Source organism: Myripristis murdjan, chromosome 14 (assembly GCF_902150065.1).
Source record: "Myripristis murdjan chromosome 14, fMyrMur1.1, whole genome shotgun sequence".
In the NCBI taxonomy this organism is placed as follows: domain Eukaryota; kingdom Metazoa; phylum Chordata; class Actinopteri; order Holocentriformes; family Holocentridae; genus Myripristis; species Myripristis murdjan.
The window spans coordinates 14,256,588-14,277,571 of record NC_043993.1 but is presented as its reverse complement, the minus strand read 5'-3'; the positions used below and the strand labels follow the sequence as shown (position 1 = coordinate 14,277,571).

General features: G+C 41.6%; 1 protein-coding gene and 1 non-coding gene across 2 annotated transcripts in view; one reads left to right on the top strand and one right to left on the bottom strand.

Annotated features, from left to right (window-relative positions):
• Positions 1 to 2,314: 2,314 nt before the first annotated feature.
• The window catches only part of trim3b (tripartite motif containing 3b), a 43,069-nt gene continuing 24,399 nt past the window's right edge, over positions 2,315 to 20,984 (top strand). The window contains exons 1-2 of the mRNA XM_030068909.1: positions 2,315 to 2,490; positions 4,755 to 4,868. The gene's annotated coding sequence lies outside the window, so the exon portion shown is untranslated. The remainder of the gene's footprint in view (positions 2,491 to 4,754; positions 4,869 to 20,984) is intronic.
• trnaw-cca (transfer RNA tryptophan (anticodon CCA)) lies at positions 3,655 to 3,726 on the bottom strand. Its single transcript has one exon. It is a non-coding gene; the product is annotated as a tRNA-Trp (tRNA).

Sequence of the window (20,984 nt, the reverse complement as noted above, 5' to 3'; positions counted from 1 at the left end):
ATGACACTGAAATATTGTTTCCCTTGAAGCCTTTTATTTTCCACACACCCACATAGCATAATTTTTGCTGCTTTTCCAACTTATGGTGTGATTGAAAGATACACTACAATTTGGTTCCTAGCTCCAGTCTCTGCTAAAGCAGTCCATGAGAGTTTGTATGTCAGACTCTACCATAGGTCCAAGCTCTGCTGCTTAAACTAAAGGACCATACCAGTAATTTTGAATGTATGGACCATTTACTACAGTTTACCCATATTTTACATTGCAACAAACCATTCTGCAAATAGGGGGGTAATAAATATTTCACAACTTATAATCAAATTTCCAAATTTGTGTTTTTGCTTTAAACACCAACCTTATAATGTTCCGCATTTGTGGCTAACAAAGTTGTTGCAGTTCATAAACCACAGAACTGAAAAATTGCTGTGTAAAGCAAACCTGTCTTCGGAGACTATTTTCCAGCAGAGGGAGTGTGTCACTGCACAATTTCAGCACAACAGTGCTGCTGCTTTGAGGAAAACTATGGATGTGGATGACTTTATTATGATGATTTAATACTGATGTGAAGAAAATCTGAAAGTTCATTTTCCTATGATAGTGGAATGAGTGGAAACCAAAGGCTAGGAAAAATGATACTGGCGTTCTAAAATATGACTGCTTGCTTTGGGTAAAGATTAGCAGAAATGCAACATTTTCTAGATATGAGGCCAAACATGCAAAATCACTGTTATGGCCCTTTAAAGAGCAGCGTAACCCCAAACCCAAACCTTTGTGAAACCTGACCTCTCATGGTGAAAAGTATGGTAGCCTGTCTGGTCTTTGGTGGCAGGTGACATCACTACCTGCAGGGAACCACAGGCGGTGACATGAAGTGCCATGTAAGAAAGGCACCCTACTTTTCACCTTTAGAGATGTAGCTTTGGGGTTTTGTTACGCTTTGAAAGGGAGACAGGCGATTAGCCAATACAAAACACCTGTCTCTGGTCCAGGTGCTCCCATGAGTTACACCCCCTGTCTCTCCTCTAGAGACCACACACACCTCCCGAGTCTCCTATTTTTAAACCTTTATAAAATCCTTGTAAGCCTGACTGGTGTTGATGTCTCCTTAGTGACGCCTGCTCGGTTTACCCTGCTTGTTTTCCACTTCATCTATTATTTCCTCTGCCTGTCAGGTAACAGAAGGAGGTAGGCTTTCCCTGAGGAGGTATCTTCAAACTTCCTATTCTCTCTCAAAGCTTTACGATATCTGCGCTGGAGCAACTGCAGGAAAGGAAGCACCTGCAAGCATCTTCACTCTGCTATCAGAGCCGAGACAAGGAATTTGTTATAGACCACAGATATACCCATTTGCTCTTGAAACTGTCAGCTGATGCTCTTATCCAAAGTGACACTCAAGCTTTTGATAGATGCATTGTGTGCAGCCTGTCAACTTTTGTTTTCAAGGTGATCTCTCAAACCATTACGCCACTCTGGTGTGTCTATGTTCAGCAGTGGCACGGGAGACAGAGAAGAGGGAGACTTTCGGCTGCGTTACTAGGGCAACGGTGTTTGTTTACAACCATTTCATTTGGCTGCTCTCACAGTGTAATAATACTCTGTGGAAGAAACTGCTCCACACTGGTTCCTTTCTTGCTGCTCTGCCCCCCCCCCATCCATCCCTCGCGCTGGCAGCCCCTCAATGGGGACTTTGGCAGGCGTCTGCATTTCAAATGATGAGGCAAAATGAATAGAATGAGAGGGGAATTTGGAAATGCATCTAGAGGTCCACAAGGGGTTTGAGCTTTCCTGAACAATCATAAGCAGTTCATGCGACGACAATACGGCCAGTGTCGATTTGCTCATCCAGCTTTGACCATATCCTTCCTACTTTGAGATTGCTGTTGTCTAAAAAGAATCTCAAAGCATGTCTTTGCACACAAGCAGAGACATAATAGTCTTGGAACAGAGTGTTATGTCAGCAGTGACTGACCCGTTTGATGTAAGATGAGAGCACCACAGTACAATCAGGCCATTGTGATGGTTTGTTGAGTGCTGCAGAGTGCCATCTCATGTGAGTCAGCTCCTGAGGACTTGGAGGTGACCCGAAGTCCCCGCTGAGTCTCACTCTCACCAGGGCTATGTTAATCAACCATGTTCAATGTGTGTGTGCGTCTCTGTCTGTGTGTTTGTGTGTGTGTTTGTGCTCCAGTGAAAGATGAGAAACAAGCATGAATAGAGAATGGGAAGAGGGAGGGTGGGGAAACTTGGTGTGAGTGTGGGAGAAAGGGAGAAGTAAAGTTGTATTGTAAAGAAGCATTTAACCAGAGAAGAGCCTGTGAAAGACAGGGAGGGGAATCCAGTGTCTTATAACAAGAAAATGCAAATGGAAATATAGCATTAAAAAGAACTAAGGACAAGAGGATTGGAAAGAGGAGAATCAACAAATATAAGGCTCTATGGTGGCAGTCATGGATTATTCTTAACATGGGAACTGGCAGCTGGAGTGAAAAGGTACCATTGTTAAACATGTTTTATGTGTGCATGAAAATCAATCATCTATAAAATATCAGTCATAACTAAAAACATCAGCTGCTACATAAAAATGTCATGTTTCTCTAATATGCTCCATGTTTTGGAACTGGAAGCATTAGGTGCAAACATGGGAGCAAATCGGAAAAAAGCCACACTGAAATTCAATTCCTCAGTGCTTAGCAGGCAGACAGAAGATCACATTGTTTGGCAACTGTGGTGGATGTTTGTGCTGTTAAGCTAATCCACCATAACAGCAATAGGCGTTAGACTGTTTACAAGTGCTTTAATTAGATTTGAGGTTAAAAAGGAACACTGTGAAGAATCCACTCTTATGATGCAGGGAGATGCTTGTTGACAGAGTTGCATTTTAAATCACATTTTACATCTTATCCAGAACGACTTATAATAAAGTAGTGAGCGGGTTTCTCAAGCAAAACTGAAGCAGAAATCTGCGCAGTGTATAGATGGTTTTCATGCCGATGCCAGAGACGTGAGAGCTTCCACAGTAATAATGCATATGTATCGATACAACAAATGTTGGAGGGTGCAAGATCTAACAAATCCTCCACTGAACTCGACCTGTTGCACTAACAGGACCTGAGTCTAACTTGAGCCCCAATTTCGATGAGTCATGACTCGACCAGGACTTGAATATGAATGAGTTGGACTGTAACTTGCTTACTGATGACTTGTTTACCCTCAATGCCTTCTCAGCATCACCCTGAAAAAAAAAAATGTTCTCCTCATTGCATGGTTAGTTAACTCCACATAAGCATGGCTGACACTCTGAACATCCATTTATGATACAGCTACTGATAGGATGATGCCATTTACTAGGAGTGACTGTTCATTTATTGTCAATTCCAAAGCACAAATTGATGAAAAAAGGAAATGACTGACATTCCACGAAAAGTCTGGTTTGCCTCTCACAGAAGGAACTCTGTTTATTAATATACTTTTATTTTATTGACAGATATAGCAGCTTGTACTCTTAATTAATCTCTGTATCACATTCATTATCATTTAGAATTAGTAATCATCTGAGCATGATGGGAATTAGGATATACTGGTTTGGATCATAGTATTCAATCAGGATCTATGATTAACTACAATACACACCTGTTTACTCAAATAAATATCACCTGACCCCGACGTGATTTGAACACGCAACCTTCTGATCTGGAGTCAGACGCGCTACCGTTGCGCCACGAGGTCCTCTTACTTCTAATTTAATAAATCATCATAGTAGCCGAAATATCCCCGGTGTAATGTGACAATGTGTTTGTGTTTTCAGCTTGAATCTTTGTGGTAATCCTTGTCTACTGCCTCGTTAACATTTACACACCATTAAGCGCTTTTTTTTTTTATCAAACAAATCTCCAACCTTACAAGACTGCCCTGCTGGAACAGAAGACACTGGCTACTGACTAAACACCGTCAGTCCTTATTGCTTTTACCCCGGCGACGAAGTGCGCTTTTTGTTTTCCATGTGCAGTTAAAGCTTTGTGTTTTCTGCACTGCTTGGCAAAGATCCCAGTCCTCCGTTCTGGCCTTCCAGCTTTGAAATGTCTTTTTGGTCAGGTAGGTCCACTGGAATAAACTTTAAGACCACGGTGCTTCTTAGACAGACATATACTGATATATATGCATGAGATAATAAGAAATATTTGATGAAGTTTTTGGTTTTACAAGGTTTATTAAGTGTTACTGCCCACAGTCAGCCACAAGATGGTGCAGTAGAGCAGTGTGTGGCTGGTTTGGTTTCCCATATGGTTGTAACATCCAGCATCCCCTCTTGCACCTGCTATTGCATTTGACTTACCTCCTGCTTTTGCTTTTGCTTTTACATATAAACTACAGACATGGAAGCTCACCACAAATTTACACACAGCTGACAAGTAATGCATCTTATGGTAGGGTGAGAGTTATATAACTTGCTATTTCTGAAAATGCAAAAATCATACATACAAACAAACTACGCCTCCTTCAAAAACAGTGCAGCACATCAGAAAAAAAATGCACCCTCTTAGATAAAAAGTGGCCAAACCATGATGTGCAATGCTAAGGAGATGGATGTTAACAAGAGGGAGATGTAGGGTAAAATACACAGCTACACACAGGCAGTAATCTATGTGTTAATATGTTGGTGGAAGAATGATCAAAACACAATGCCAAAGCCAGTATTTGTGTGTGTTCTTGTGTTCATATTGTTTTTATTCATATTGTGTCTCTGGATTTGGCAGGTCTACCATATGTTGACCTCAGCTGTTTTCTGGTCAGGACACGCAAGAAGCATCTGGAGAATCTAGGACACTTACCTTCAATACTGACCATCAGCTCTCCAGTAAGATGGATGGGTAAGTGTGTGTTTGTGTGTGTGTATGTGTGTGTGTGTGTGTGTGTGTGTGTGTGTGTGTGTGTAGACTACGTTCTTTGTGTGCACATACCCTTTTATAAGAGAAATTCAAGAAGGCAACATTAAAAACAACTGCTACTCACCATATGGTCATAAAAGAAAAAAAAAATCATTATAAAACCAAGTTATTCCATTAATGCCGTAAGTTGCTCCACTTACACTCTCTGATTGCTGATGGTATGACCTGCTTTTTTAATCAGTGGAACATGAAACACAATTATTTCAGATATGATAGTCGTCTCAACTGTGTCTTAGTTCAAAATGACAGGGGACATCGAGTTGGCGAGGGCGTGGCTTCCCCTCCATCGTCTGAAAACAGGCTTGCTCAGTGCTGAGTTGAGTCCGGCAGCAGCTCTGATTAGGATGCACAGTGTCGTGATGAAATGAACCTCAGGGAGTTAAGAGGAGCACAGAGGACATTGATTAGCTGGATAAATGTCACCGTGTTGCCGGTGTGTTGAATATATGATAGCAGTGCTGTCAATATTTCTGTCTTTTCGGCCTGTTTTCATTGTAACCACTTTTATTTTATGTTAGAGAGATTTCCCTTTCCTCAGTCAAACTGCTTGGCGGATACTGTGGATATGTGGACAGAGAAGGAGAGGCCAGGGACTCTGTTTGAATTTTACAGCAACTGATTGGAAAATTGTGTTTAATTACCCATTCATCCTAGCCACACATGCATGAATGAATGCCTTAAGTGAGTTCAGAGAAACCAGAATCTGCCATTTCTTTCTTTCTTTGTTTTGGTCAAGGACATGCTGACAGAGACGGGCACTGTCTGTGTCACAAGGAATAAAACTGGTGACTCTCCGGCTGTGTAACCAGCAGGCCACCTGAGTGTCCACTTCAGAGGAACAATTAGAGACCAGGGCAAAGGCTATGAGAGTGAGAGAGACAAAGAGAGAGAATGAAAGAGAAAGAGAGAGGAGTGTATGCCGTTGACTGTCCACGGGTGACTTGGTTTCTCATGAGAGAAAATGTGTGTGCCAATGTGTGTGTGTGTGTGTCATTTGATTACTAGAGAACTTTGTCCTACAGTGTAAGAGGGGCTCAAATTCTTATTCTTGCTCTCTTGAAACAGAACACACACACACACACACACACACACACACACACCTTCTTACAAAGCTCTAATGCTGCATAACACTCTCTACTCTCACCCAAGTAATACCCATTTACTCACTTTCACAAGGGTTTTAGGCTGATTTTGAAATCCATGTAAGATGAGATCTAACAGTAAGTTGCAATGCTTCTCTTGTGAATAAGGCGAGCAAACAAATAATTCAAGTTTTGTTGAAGGAAGAAAATTGGAGACAAGAAGCATATATGTGTTACCACCACCACTGCCAATTAACAAAACATAAGATATAAAAGAAACACGAGAAGTTATATTCCAAAATTTGTGAAGAATGACACCCACTCTGACAAAATGAGTGGCAGCACAATAGCAAAGCATTTTAGGCTGCTTTTTAAAGGATAGAAGTAACTTATGTCCTTCAGTCTCAAAATGGTAACACTTTGACAGACTGGATCCTGTATATTTCAGAGATATTGATTTATGAACTCTGGTGATGGACTGGTGACCTGTTCAGGGTGTCTCCCTGTCTTCCACCCAATGCATGCTGGGCTCCAGCCTCCTGTGACCCTGATTAGGAATAAGCGGGTATGGAAAATTAATGAATGAGTGAAGGATTAACTAGAGATAATTACTTTTTTTCCCCCAAAAAATTGATATACCGGAACATTTTGGGATTAAACTCCTCCGATGTTAGAAATGCATAAGCTGTGGTGCTTCAGGTTGATTTATCTTCTTAAGTGAGAGTATTGAGCTGAATATTCTGTCAAAAACTGTTTGTGAGAATGCTGAATCACACGCTTCTCCATACCTGCAGGGCACTGCAAACCCACACAGAAACCAACTATTATGATTTGCAGGTCAGGATGAGTGTTGTTGCTGCTGAGAAACTAACTGGACTGTTTCAGTGAGAGAGAGAGAGAGAGAGAGAGAGAGAGAGAGAGAGAGAGGGAGAGAGAGAGAGAGAGAGAGAGAGAGAGAGAGAGAGAGAGAGAGAGAGAGAGAGAGAGAGAGAGAGAGAGAGAGAGAGAGAGAGAGCAGCCATCTGTGTATTCTGCTGCACTGGATGCAGTCTCCATGGTAACATGGTGCTCCCGCAGCAAAATCCTGGGAAGATGGTCTGGTCCCCACCCCCATGCGCATGCACTCGACACACACTTGCATACAATGCACGCACACACATGCAGACACAGACACATACAACAGAATCACCTAAGAGCTTATCAACCCTGCAAGGTGGATGTAGAGAGAACACTACTCATCCTTACACTGTCCACACACACACACACACACACACACACCACATGTCCCACTATGATAACCGTTCCCCTCCACAGTTCACTGCGTCTTTTAATGTCCTTCCGTGCCTCTTTGCCAGTACACCTTCCTCGAGTTGTGAATGACAGACACGTACATATTTAAAAAAACAAACAAACAAACAAACAAACAAACAAACAAAAAAAAAAAGCCACAACAATTTGTGGTTTGTCCATCTTTTTTCACAATAACTTGAACAGACATCTACTGCTGTCTGTCAGTCACTCTCCTCTTAACATCTCTCTCTCTCTGTCAGCTTTCCCTCTCTCCCTTTCACTAACACTCTGCATTCGTCATTTGGCAGGAGAGATTCTGCCATCAAACATTAGGATTCTCATCAGGATTCCTTCATTTATATCTCCAGTTGGTCCCATCAGTCACCTTGCACCTACACCCTCTGTGTGTGTGTGTGTGTGTGAGAGAGAGAGAGAGAAAGAGCGAGGGAGAGAAAGGGAAGAAAGGAGAGGTTGCCTTTTCCTTTTATCACACAGAGTAATTGATTGTCTCATAAGAAGCGTCACTAATTTTTTGTCTGATCGTTTGGGCTTTTCTCTTTTTCCTTACACACCCAACCAGAGGGAGAGAGAGAGAGAGAGAGAGAGAGAGAGGAGGGATAGAGGAGGTAAGGGGAAAGTGAGGACAGAAATAATGAAATAATAATAATAATAAAAAAAAAATCCTCTTTGTTGCCATCTCCCCTTCACTCTGCTCATCTCTCACACTATTGGATGATCCAGCCCCCTCCCCTTTTCCATGCAGCCAGTCAGCTTGTACAATCTGTGTCTCTTGCCCACTAAGAGCCTCTCTCTCCCTCTCTGTCTCTCGCTCTCTTTCTCACACACACATGCGTTCAGTCCACATCACGATCACACACACGCACACACACACACACACACACACACGCCCTATCGCTGCCCATCTCCCGTGCCTCTGTGTGGGGTGTTTCGCTCTCTGCTTTGGCAATGTCGGGTTTTGTGGACGGATATCTCTCCCTGTGGAGGAGAACACGCTGAAACTCCCTTGCACCCCTGTTTCATCTGTCAGAAACCTGAAGTAAGTAAATCTATTCCTCTGACACTCCCTCTTGTCCTCGCTCTTTCATGATCGCCCCACTGTGTATCGCTGTTCATTTCTCCGTCCTCCCCCGTATCCATCCCACACCCCTCTCCCCTTGGTACAGGAGCATACCTCTCTTTTCCTCCGCTCTGCATCCCTCTCTCCTGTTTCCCCTCCCTTTCCACCAGTGGACGCATACACCCTAATGTTTCCTGTATGCACAATATTGCTGCAGGCCATTTGCTGGCCTGTGATTGGTTTGCCTGTATGCTGTAACCTGAACATGTTCTCCTCCGTCTCCTGTGTGCATGTGAGACACCTGCTTGTGTGAGGCTGACATGACTCTGTTTGACTGCAAATGAGTGGATGATGGAGAGACGGGCTGCAGGTATCTGTGATGGATCAGTGGTGCGGTAATATTGTGACAGCACTGGACAACAATGGACACACGTTAGAATAAAATGTATGCAATAACTCCGTACCTTTTTGCGTTGTATCTCAAGAAAGCAATGTATTAGTTTTTCACAGCGCACTTTGCACATTGAGTATATGATCTCTGAGGTGAAAACTTGCTTCAGAGAAGAAATCTTATCTGAAATGAACCCTATTTTTTTTTCTCATCAGTGACATAGAGGCACAGTTAATACAAATGTGGGCAAACTATGAGCTGCATCATCTCAAGGCAGCCGTTTACCAATATGTTGAAAAGGCGAATGCACTCCAAAACATTTCTTTTTTTGTCTTTTTTCTTTTAATTCTTTGTAGTCTTGCCAACAAATCTCAGTACAAAAGTGGCTTTTTGTGTGTGTTTGTTTGCTTGTTTTTTTTTTTTTTTTTTGTACTGGGCTATGTTTAAAAGACTTAAAAGAAAAAAAGATGAGCAAAATTATCCATCCACCTATTTACGTGTCCAGGTAAATAGGTGGATGGAAAGCAAACTGGGCTTTTCCACCTAGCTTGCCATTCAGAAGTTTTTCCTGCACTAATGACATGCTTGTTTAAATTATATTCTTCAGCGCTCCACCAGTATAAATAAATCAAAAGATATTTTTCTTCCTGAGGGAGAGGATCATAAAGGCTATCTTCATATAACTTACATCAACTTGATAATACTTGTTAGCACATACAATATGAAAAGATGTATCTTGTCCCTAAAAACACATTTCGACTCTATTCCAAAAATAAAAATCCTTTGATGTTATAATCCACATTTTGACAGCTGAAGATGGTTGACAGCTGATCCTCAGTTTGTCTTCAAACATGAACTGTGGATGTGGCTCGCACCAGATCAGGCTGAGGGAGTCGTGTGTGTAAGGTGAACACAGATGAAGCATGTGTGCTCTCTTGCTGTACATGTGTATGCATGTGTATATGTGCATGTGTGTGTTTGTGCGCCAGTGGGTATGTTCTGTTTGCACAAGAGCAAAGTGAGAGAAAAGTTGAAAAGGCCTTTATTTTATTTTTATTTTTTTAAAGGATGAAAGCAAGGGAGTGTGGGGGGGCACCTCTGGTCACTGTGGGGGTTTTGGTATGTGAGGACTGGAATGTCCAGTTGGCATGGGTGGAATGTCACCGGAGCTGTGGAGGGGGGAGAGAGCAGACGGGATACACACACACACACACACACACACAGTGACTGACTGGTTTCCAGTATTGTAACTAATACTTTATCCTTTTTTGCCTCATATCTTAGCTACCTCTTTGCCTTATTTCAGTTTGTGTAGAGGTGGCTGTAGGGATGAATTATCCTCATGTGTCTGATACACACACACACACACACACACACACACATACACACATAAGCACATGCAGTGCAACTCTCCCCTTATGATATGATGATAAGTGATGTACAGTAACTACTTTAACCCTCCTGTTGTGTTCGCGGTCAAATCTGACCGGTGTACAAGTTTTCTCTCCAAAAATGCAGTTAATTTCATCTGTTTGTCATGAGGTTCCATGACTTTGTTCACACATGGCATCTGAACACATAAAATAAATTTGGAGAATTTTCATTAATTTTTGAATGTTTTATTTAACTTGTATACACCCATCGTGTTCCCGGTCACAAATGACCGGTCATTAGAAATGAATGGGTAAGACTACAATTAGTGTATAAAATAGAGTTAAACACATTCCCACACTTCTTTCCCACACCCCAACATGCAGGTGTCTTTGAGCAGACACAGATGTGTGTGAACACACACACAAACACACACACACACACACACACACACACACCTTATACCCCTTTCTGGCTTCCATGGCAACCCCCACAGGAAAGTATCTCTCAGACTTCTTTCCCACCCCAACATGTAGGTGTCTTTGAGCAGGCACACACACACACACACACACACACACACACACACACACACACCTTATACCCCTTTCTGGCTTCCATGGCAACCCCCACGGGAAAGTATCTCTCAGACTTCTTTCCCACACCCCAACATGTAGGTGTCTTTGAGCAGGCACACACACACACACACACACACACACACACACACACACACACACACACACACCTTATACCCCTTTCTGGCTTCCATGGCAACCCCCACGGGAAAGTATCTCTCAGACTTCTTTCCCACACCCCAACATGTAGGTGTCTTTGAGCAGGCACACACACACACACACACACACACACACACACACAAATACACACACACACACATGGACACAGACACACACAGACACACACAACTTTGCCCCTTTCTGGCTTCCATGGCAACACTCACGGGAACCTTCCACGGGAACTGCCAACACCTGTCACCTGACACCTGACACCTGACAGGTGTCAGGTGTCAGGAAGAAGACCCAGCTGAAGTTGTGGTCACCTTTCGGTCCAAAAATCTTCATTTTTCCTGGACCTCATCCCCACCTGAGAGGAACGGTCAGCTTCCATGTGAAAATGTCATGAGGATGACTAACTAAATCATAGTGGTCAATGTTGACGGGAACACAAAAGATGCTATTTTTTTGCCACTATTTAGAAAATTGAAATGTTTTCAAACAGTGTCCTTGGAAAACATTGAAATGAAGTACTCTGTGATAAATACTACAATATGTTTCATCTGAGTATTTGTTATAGTCAAAATAATATCTATATAATGTTTTTTTCCCTAAAAAACGAATGGTATGATCTCAGGTAAATTAGGCCTACAACACATAGATAGCAAATAGAAGTTCAAAACTTGTCATTTTCACAAGAGCAGAAGTTGATAAAAAGATCTAACACACCATTAGGTGATAATATGTATCATAGTGGATTTATAATCAAATACAATGTTACCGGTCACATGTGACCGGGAACATCATGAGTGTTAGCCCAAAATGAACAGAATAGGAGGGTTAAGATCTCCCAGTGGCTTTATAGTACTATGACCAATGACATGACACCTGCACTAACACTCTTAGTTTTGACTGTCATATGTATACGTGTGTGTGTGTGTGTGTGTGTGTGTGTGTGTGTGTGCGTGTGTGTGTGTGTGTGTGTGTGTGGGTGGTGTGTGTGTGTGCACATATGTGCGTGCGTGTGTGTGTGTGTCAAAGAGAGAAGGTTTCTCTCTCTATCCTCCTTGCTCTATCAGCTCGAAGGTGATGGCGTTGCCATGGGTAACAGCAACAGAATTTCTTACATTCTACATGGTCAGCCAATGTTTGTACAAGTCTGAGTTTATGTAAAACGTTTCTTCATGCCGCTTTGATAATAACCCATCACAGAGGGTTATAGGTCTTACGGCGAATCTGCACTTGTGCACAGTGACAAACTAGCTCATGAAGTTGGAGTTGGTCTGTATAAAGTCTTTGAGTAAAGTCAAAAACTAGTGTAGTTCCTGTGAGAGATGTGTGTGTAACAGCTTCGGGGGGGAGGCTGCAGAAGTCTGACCAGGTTAATCATTCTAACCCTCTGTTCTAAAAGCTTTGTTGGCTAATATGATTTAGCTTTATTGGCTAATAAGCTCAGATTGACTTTAATGGGGCAGATGGCTGTGTGGCTAAAACATGGCCTGGACCAACAGACACTTTTTGGGGGAGCTGTTGGAGGGAAGCTTGCAGTTTGGATGCTGATTTGTATGGTTTACTGGTTAATGTTTACATTATTATTTTGTCATGTTTTGTTTTGATTACATTTTGCTGCAATTTCATGTTTGGGGTAATAGTAAAAATGTATTAAGTTGTGTGTGGGGAGGGGAAGTTATTATAATGCATGTGTAATTTCAATTAAATTCAAAACTTTATATAGTAAAGGAAAAGTAATGAAAGGTGTAACGTAATGTAAGCATTTATGTCTTAGGATCCCATAGTTTCCCACAGTTGTCGCTCAGGTAACAATTAATGGGGATCCAAACACACACTGAATTTCCAGATTAATATTAGTCTGTCAGATTTAGACAGTAATGACATGTGTGGTGATGGATGTACAGTATGTATGCATGCATGTGCAGGATGGACATGGCTGTGCATGTGTGTGCTACTGCTGTGGGCATTTAGCTCTCCAGAAACACATTCAACCATATTTGTTTTATATTCCGGAGGGAGAGCCATGTGGTAAAAGCTTAGTGGATGAGTTGAGAGATGCAGTCATGTCATGTTGGATATATTTAGACAGATCCCTCAGGGGGGTGCAGTAATAGCAGTGACCATATTGTGCCATTTCTTGAGTGCTTCATATGACATCATCGACTGTATTGCAAGTAGAACTTGCATCCATAGAAAATGAATGGGCAAACCTGGCATGAGCCTTTGGTTCACAGCAAATCAGAGCATTTCCGGGTGGTTCACCTTGCCATGGCAACAGCTGTAAACACTGAAGTGAAGGCTTACAAGGTGTGCCACCCGGAAACACTCTGATTTGCCGTGAACTAAAAGTCCACTAAGGCCCACACCGCTTCTACTCATTCAGTTTTTATGCTTGCATCAAACTCACTTATTTCATTATTTTACCCACTTGAAGTCAGTTTCCAATTCAGTTCAACATCTTGGTGTCCCGTGAGATGAAAACACAAGATAAAACACATTACAACACAATAAAAACATAACAAATCATAATAATATATGGGGAAGCTGATAAGATCAGACAGTGGAGCGATAGCTCAATAAAAAGTCATTCATAAGTACTAAAAACGGACAAAAGACACCATTATTGTGTAAAAGATTAAGTGTAAATCTTCATTTAAGTATTTAGGCACAAGGCATAATTTTCTGCCTTATTTTCTATCCTGTGCGTCATGCTTTTTATCCCATGAACAAAATCAGATTTCAGAGCAATCAACATTTGATAGATAAGAAGCGTTTTAGTTGTTTTGATGTCGCATATTCCTTCACCAGGGACATAATTCTCTCCTTTATTTCCTTTTAAGTTAACAAATTTGACCTTTTTATTGAAGTGGATATTTGCCCATTGTTGCTGTAGTTCTGTGTAAATTCCATAGAAATTATTGTTAAAATAATAATAATAATAAAAAACTCATGTTGTAATACAAATGTCATTATCTCATGGTCAGCACAAAGATGGATAACAGTGAATATGAAAACTTATGAAAATGCATTATTTGGCCTTAAATCAATCACAAATAACGGACCAAACACTGCTGCAACATGGTGTAATATAAAAACGAACATGTTGAGTTTACTGGCATGATAGATTACAGTTGTGCAGTGCAGTTATCAGCTTACCAGGATTTGGTTATTATGAAGCATATTGGCTAATCAGCTGGCAGGCCTCATTATCCAGGAACCCATGTATGTGACTGCTTTATTACTAATGACTGTGTTTTGCACCTTTTTAAGTTTTAGTGGAAATTCTTGTCATATTCAGTGTAAAATACATGCACCAATAAATGTCTATATCACATGGGTTTCTCCAATATTCCTAATTCAATTCAGATAAGAGATGAAAGGAGAGAAATAATCTTTTTACTCTGCTCTTGGACTAAAGCCCAGATGGGACTTGGACAATATTAGAGGACACACGTGCTGACTCTGCACAATGAACTATAGAGCTTTCTTGTTGTTGGCAAACTCGTGTCAGCAAGTACCGCTACTCTAGTAACCAAATGAATATGCTCAATTAAAAGAAAACCAACACAAGAAAGATACCATGGAAACTCATAATCTATGTATCACTAATGTGTGAATTTCATAATAAAAAAAAAACAAAAACAAAACTTTATTCCCTTTTCCAGTGCTTAAGTGAAGGACGAATAGTGTAATCTATGTAGCATCATAGTGTACATATCTAATATTATTATTATTTTTATTATTATTATTGTTATTGTATGAGTTAAGGATGGAAAGGGAGCCAGGAAAGGAAATTCAGAGAAACACACATTTAGGATAATTACCCCACCAGAATTTAAATAATAATCCTGGTACTTGGCTGAATAGTTATTATCAAGTTATGACGTCACCTTTTGGTAGCTTTGGCTTGCTGAGGGTCCTGTCCTTCCACAGTGGATGGGTGGACAGCTTCATGGACGGCCCTCACTGAATACATGGCTGTGGTAGTGACCGCTCTGTAGAACTGCACTGTATAGATTAGCTACGCCGGCTGATCTGTTATCACAGTGCGCTGCTGACGTTCCCGAGGTCACTGTCTTTATGGTAATCTGTCACCGCTGCCAAGTCATGCATTGGCTCCTTTACTCTGTAACACGCACATTATACCCACACGTCTGCCCAGTGATGACATGGCCTGCTCATTTTGCTCGGATGTGACCATTTGTAGGCCACTGAATGCTTCTATTTCTGTGTTACAGAGAAATAAAATACACCATAAAATGGAGTGACAATATTTTCAAACCATCAAACCATGACTGTTAAGTGTACCGTACGTTTATGCATGTGCACATATATGTGCTTATGCATGCACGACTGACATTTTCGTAAGGATGGAGGACAATTATTTCAGCACTTAGACAGCACCTCAGCAGACAAAATATTTATTTTTCTCCCAAAATCCACCAAACCTCAGTTTAAATTAAAACCGTATAATAATACTAATACCAGAATACAGATATCACAAAACACAAGGATTGCATTAATGTAATATAACATGAAATTTTAGTGTCAGAAAGGTATTTGTCAGTGTGCACAAGTGCAGGCTGCTGACTTAATGGCTGACTGTTTCTGCCAGCCATTTTTGCAACTGTTTGGACCCTGGCATCGTTAGATTCAACAGAAAATGGTGAACATTTTTAATGTTTGATATGTGTGTTTTTGTTTTAAAATGAAACAAAGACGCATGAAGTGCTTGTAGAGGAAGACGCTTCTGTGGGGATCTTGTATCGGCTGGCAAAATCTGTGTTGAACGTGACGTCACCAGCTTCTGAGGGTCGTACCATCAAAAGTAGAGGTCAGATTGCTTCAATCCTGGTGCCATTGGATTCAGCAGAAAATGCTGATCATTCTTTGGTATGATGTGTATGTTGGTTTCGAATTGTAGGTGTCAATAGCAAATCAATTAACTGACTAACTCTGCTCAAAATAACTTTCTTTTACCTTCTGTAGCAACTTCAAAAAATTATTCTGGTCTGTTCTGGCTGTGTTTTTGTGTTTTTCTGCTAAAAAAAAAAAAATCTGGTTTATATAAAACTACTGTGCTAAGTGGCTATAAATTAACACAACTGTCATACATTAACTATTATGTTTTACAGCATTTAGAAATTCATTGCCATTCCGGGCTCAGGATTTGGTTTGCAGGCAAATAAAAAGTGTAAAACCATTTGAAACCATTTCTTTTAACCACTGTGATAAAACCGAACATTTAACTTCCTTTAACAATGCCGGGGTAGATCCCATTTGCTCAAGCACAGTCTGGCAAGAGAGAACATCAACGGAATTGAAATGTGAAGCCCTGTATTTAAATTCTATCAAAGTAATAAGCCATTTTTTTTTTTTTTATTGCTACTCTTTTTTCCATTTACAGGCTCTCCTGGTCATTTTATGCCTCCTGCATAGCTTAAGAATGTGTGTGTACGCATGTGTGTTTGTGTGCGCTTGCGTGCTGGAGTGCGAGCCATGTGTTAATATGTTGATACAGGCGGTTCCTATAACACATTCCTGCCCAGCTTGGCTCAGATCAGGCTGGCCGATAATTTTAGCTGTGCTTATGTCAGTCAGGCCCGGTGCGGACAGCGGAGAGAGGGCACCGCTCCTCATTATTTGTCATTCACTGCATCATCCCCTCCCAGAGGAATCGCTCCTATACATGATGAATGCAGCGTATGTGTTAATAGGTATTAGTCAGCAGTCAGTCTTTGCTTTTTTTCCTGCTCTGCCATTGTAGCAGCGATCTGGTGTTACAAGCAGAATGGGTACAGAGCAAGCAACATTTACAACTGCCATCACAGTGTAGTTAGTGTTGGACCGGTTTGAGACTTCTCATATGGTGCAGGCCACACCCTTGGTTCATGAATAGAGGTTGGCATTCGTGCTAAATCCTTTGACCTATCAGCATGACGAACAAATGATGGAATTTCTAATCCCCTTAAGTAAATGATTTTCCACCCCGTTAGGAAGCCAAGCTGCAACGACCATGCAAAGTTCTTGGTGTTTTTCCACGATATTTCAAGTACTGTTTGGAATGAACATGATGATTAGAGAGAAAACAAACTGATCTCACATTGGGTTACTTAGAGCCAGAGACAGCCGAGTTCAGTTAAGAGGACAGAGGGGGAAATAATAAACGGTTTGTATGATCAGTGGAGCTCTGACGTCTTGTACCCTCTTTGATTTTGGTCTGTGTGTTGTATGATGTGAGGAGCATGTGAGCGAACTGCCCATGGCTAAGAAGTCCAAGCCTTCCTTTATGTTTCTCTCTCTCTCTGTGTGTGTGTGTGTGTGTGTGTGTGTGTGTGTCCTGTATTTGCTTTCTTGAACTTCTCTCCAAGCACATTTGACTATTGCAACTTGTGCAGCTGAACAGAAAGACGAACCTTACTTTGTTTCAGAGGCAATCAGATGACGTCCCCCAAGACTGAGGACAAATATCAATAATTTAGCATCAAATATTCTGTGTCATGTGCCCACCCATGGTGAAAATATTCAATGTCATGTGCCCAGAGAGAGAGAGAAACACAAACACGCACATAGAAGGCCTAATAATTTATGCTATCCCTTTCACCTACCTGAAAAGCCATTGTGGTCTGGTTATATTATGCCCTGTGACATGAAACAAACTATTTATGTTAATATATGTTTAGCTCAGGGCATCTATTCCCTCAGTTATTTAAAGAAACAAATTATTTCTGGATCAGCTCTTCTACCCTGTGGCACATGCTCCTCTTTCACTGAAATAATTCCCTCTGCTGGGGGAGGGAGGGGGACGGAGAGGGGTGTGAGAGAGGATGAAGAAATTGTGCATCATGCAATATTCCCTTTGAATGCATATAACCTCAAAACTGCTTGATATGAACATCAAAACGTGGATTATGTTTACTTCTCATGTTTCTGTTTTGCATGTTTTGAAGTGGCAATGCAAATTCCGCCGATATTCAAAGTGAAAAAAAAAAAAAAAAAAAAACAAGTGTAATACATGTCAAGTGAACTTGTTTCATATTCATAATTCAATTCAGATGAGAAAAGAAAGGGGAGAGATAATCTTTTATTCTGCACTCGAACGCCTGTCCAGATGGGGCTTTGGCAACATTACAATATGCACACACTGACTTTGCATCATGAACTATGTGAGATGCCAAGAGAGGCATTTTATCAGAGCTTCGCCACGTGTATGTCTTACTCAAGGCCCAGCAGGCCTGAGCGGCTGAAAGGACATCTCTCTTCATGTCAGTCATGTCTATAGTCTCTAGATGAAGTGCCGTTTGTGGGAAAGTGAACGGGATTGTATTTGGTTTGTGGGTTGTTGTTGTTTTATATGTCATGGAAAGCTGAGGGTGTCAGTGTGGTAACATATCAACACACAATTTATGCTCACACACCTGCTTTTCCCGAGGCAAAACTGTGGTGTGAAGAGAGCTGGAAGGATGCCACAGCAGCTGCAAGGAAGCTTTAGCAATTTGTTGAAATCAATCAATCAATGGTTCGGTTACACTCAGTTTACCTGTATGGCTACTGTGAACAACAACATCTTTCTTAGCATGTGTAGTTCTATAGTCTTATTATACCACACTGCCAAAACAAAACAAAACAAAAAAATCTCCATCCTGACAAGTTGTATAGTCTCAAATTCTGTCTTGGAATCTTTTTTTTTCTTGTTTCTTTAAAACAAATGACAAAATATGTCAGTGGGATGAAATATTCCCCTTTATTTCCAATGCTAATTAACTTAGTCATACTTGCTCTCAGAACAATTCCTGAAACTACACTGGAAACAAGTGGGATTTTCATCTCATTGAGCTCATTGAACTTTTTTTTTTTTTTTTTTTTTTTTTTTTACAGTGCATAATGTGTGCACTGCACTATAATTAGAATGTGTTTGAATATGCATCCATGTGTGTATATAGCTAGTTAACAATCTGTCCTGCTTTCCTCTGTTTTTTTTTACTGTTATGTGTGCATACTACTTTGGAGAAGACTTTTACATATAATCACACCCATTAAAAGCCGTGATGGCCCTGAGGACGTTCCTAACTGTGATTATGGATGCTGCTGCTCCCGGGTGTTGGCGTCATAGGGGTGCAGCAGCGTCTACGTGAATGAGCGGGAGCGTGTGCACGGGTGAACGCAGGATGTGAGATGTGCTGTGGTGCTGCACTGCCCAAGTTGGAGAGTCCTTTAGGTTTCCACGTCAACACGGGACAGGCTGATATTTGCAAATGTTTAGCATGTGGCCCGCTATCAGAGCATTCTCCAGTCATTACTATGCTGGTCACTTGAGGACCCCAGCACATTCTCAGTGAGTGTGCCGCTCTGGGCACGTGCCTGCCAGTGGCGTGAGGGGGATGAGAACTGATGGCTCTATATATAGAAATATGTATGTGGAGACTTAACACTGGACTGTACAAGAGAATGGAGGATTGCTGGGCCTAACTAGGGTACAAAGACTTGTCCATACCCACTGACCCTTAGCTATATCACAGAATAAGTGTGTGTGTGTGTGTGTGTGTGTGAGAGAGAGAGAGAGAGAGAGGTGATACAAGCCGAGCAGCTTAGGAGGAAAGGGCGGGTGGTCATGGTGGGGGAGCTATAGTATGACTCAGATAGAAACAGCTAACTGGTGTGTGTGTATGTATGTATGTGCGTGTGTATGTGTGCGTGTGAGAGAGAGAGTGAGAGAAAGGGAGAGAGGGGTAGAAAGTAGGGGGTGGGGGGCTGAGGCTGTCAAACTAAGATAACATCATGGTTGCCTGAGGATCTTAGGACAATGCTCTCTATTATACAAGAATCTTCTCCCTTCTTGGTGTGTGTGTGTGTGTGTGTGTGTGTGTGTGTGTGAGTATATCTTTATGTTTGTGCCTTGCAGGAAAGAACAACTACATTCTTCCTCCCTGCCTCCCCACCTCCTTTTCAACACATTTTCATTCTGTTCTCCTGTCTTCCTTCACGTCCTCACCCCCCCGTTTCTCCTCATCTTCGTCCTCTTCCCCCCCTCCCCTTCCTTCTCCTCAGTTTCCTCTTCCTCTCGTACCAATCACAAGGACTCAGAGCACAGCAGGCAGAGGCAGGAGGCTTCTCGATCCTGTGGGGAGAGCAGATAAAACACGAGAATAAGCATAAATAACAAGGCATCAGGTGTGCAGAACTAAATGCGGACCCATTATTGCCTGCGAGCGAGCACGGCGCCCCCCTCAGCCCCATCCGTCATCCTCTTTACTCGATCTCAGCCCTCCAAAGCCGCTTTTTGTCACGTAACACTGAGATGTCACACATAACATCTTTTCTTATTTGTCACTATGTGTGTAACTTCCTTGCCCGACAGCATTAGCAACCTATCACCGCGGCTTGAAAAAAATCAAACATAATATGAGTGAAGATGCGGTTCAGTTATGTATCTGCTCACTCGAGTAAAGATTTCATTGCCTGACACGGTGTTGAGTTTGTGGAGATCAGCGTTTTCAATATTTCATTGTTCCCCAAGTAGAAATAACTCCTGCTGCTCCTGGGGCAAAATTATTACTTTTTCACAAGACGATGGTGGGGTTTCCATCCACCTACATGTTTCTATGAAGCGTCTCAAGCCAGCCGCTCTCCTCCACAATACCACGGAAAGGGTCTCTGCTGCAGTGCTGTGCTCCCTAACATTTGAGAAGATAAAACCAAAAGCTGTCACAGCACGGCGCTGAAAATGTATTTCCCCTTTAAAACGAAAGAGAGGCAGGAGATTGCAGTGCTAGTGTGGGGCTTGATTTATTAACAAAGACCATAACTGTGATGGGATAGATTAACACTAAGACTGTATTGAAAGTGATACTTCTTCAGTGACGGTCATCTCTCTGGAATAAATTACATGAACAAATCACAAAAATACAGTTAGATGCTATCATATAGAAGCCCAATTCTATTTGAAATCATAAAAATACAGAGCTATACTAGATAACACATTTTTAACAAATTTCAAATAGTGAGTACTGTGCACCATGTATATTCCCCACTTCAATGAAAGGAATGTAATATCTTCACAATAAACCATGCCACAGCTTCAACTTT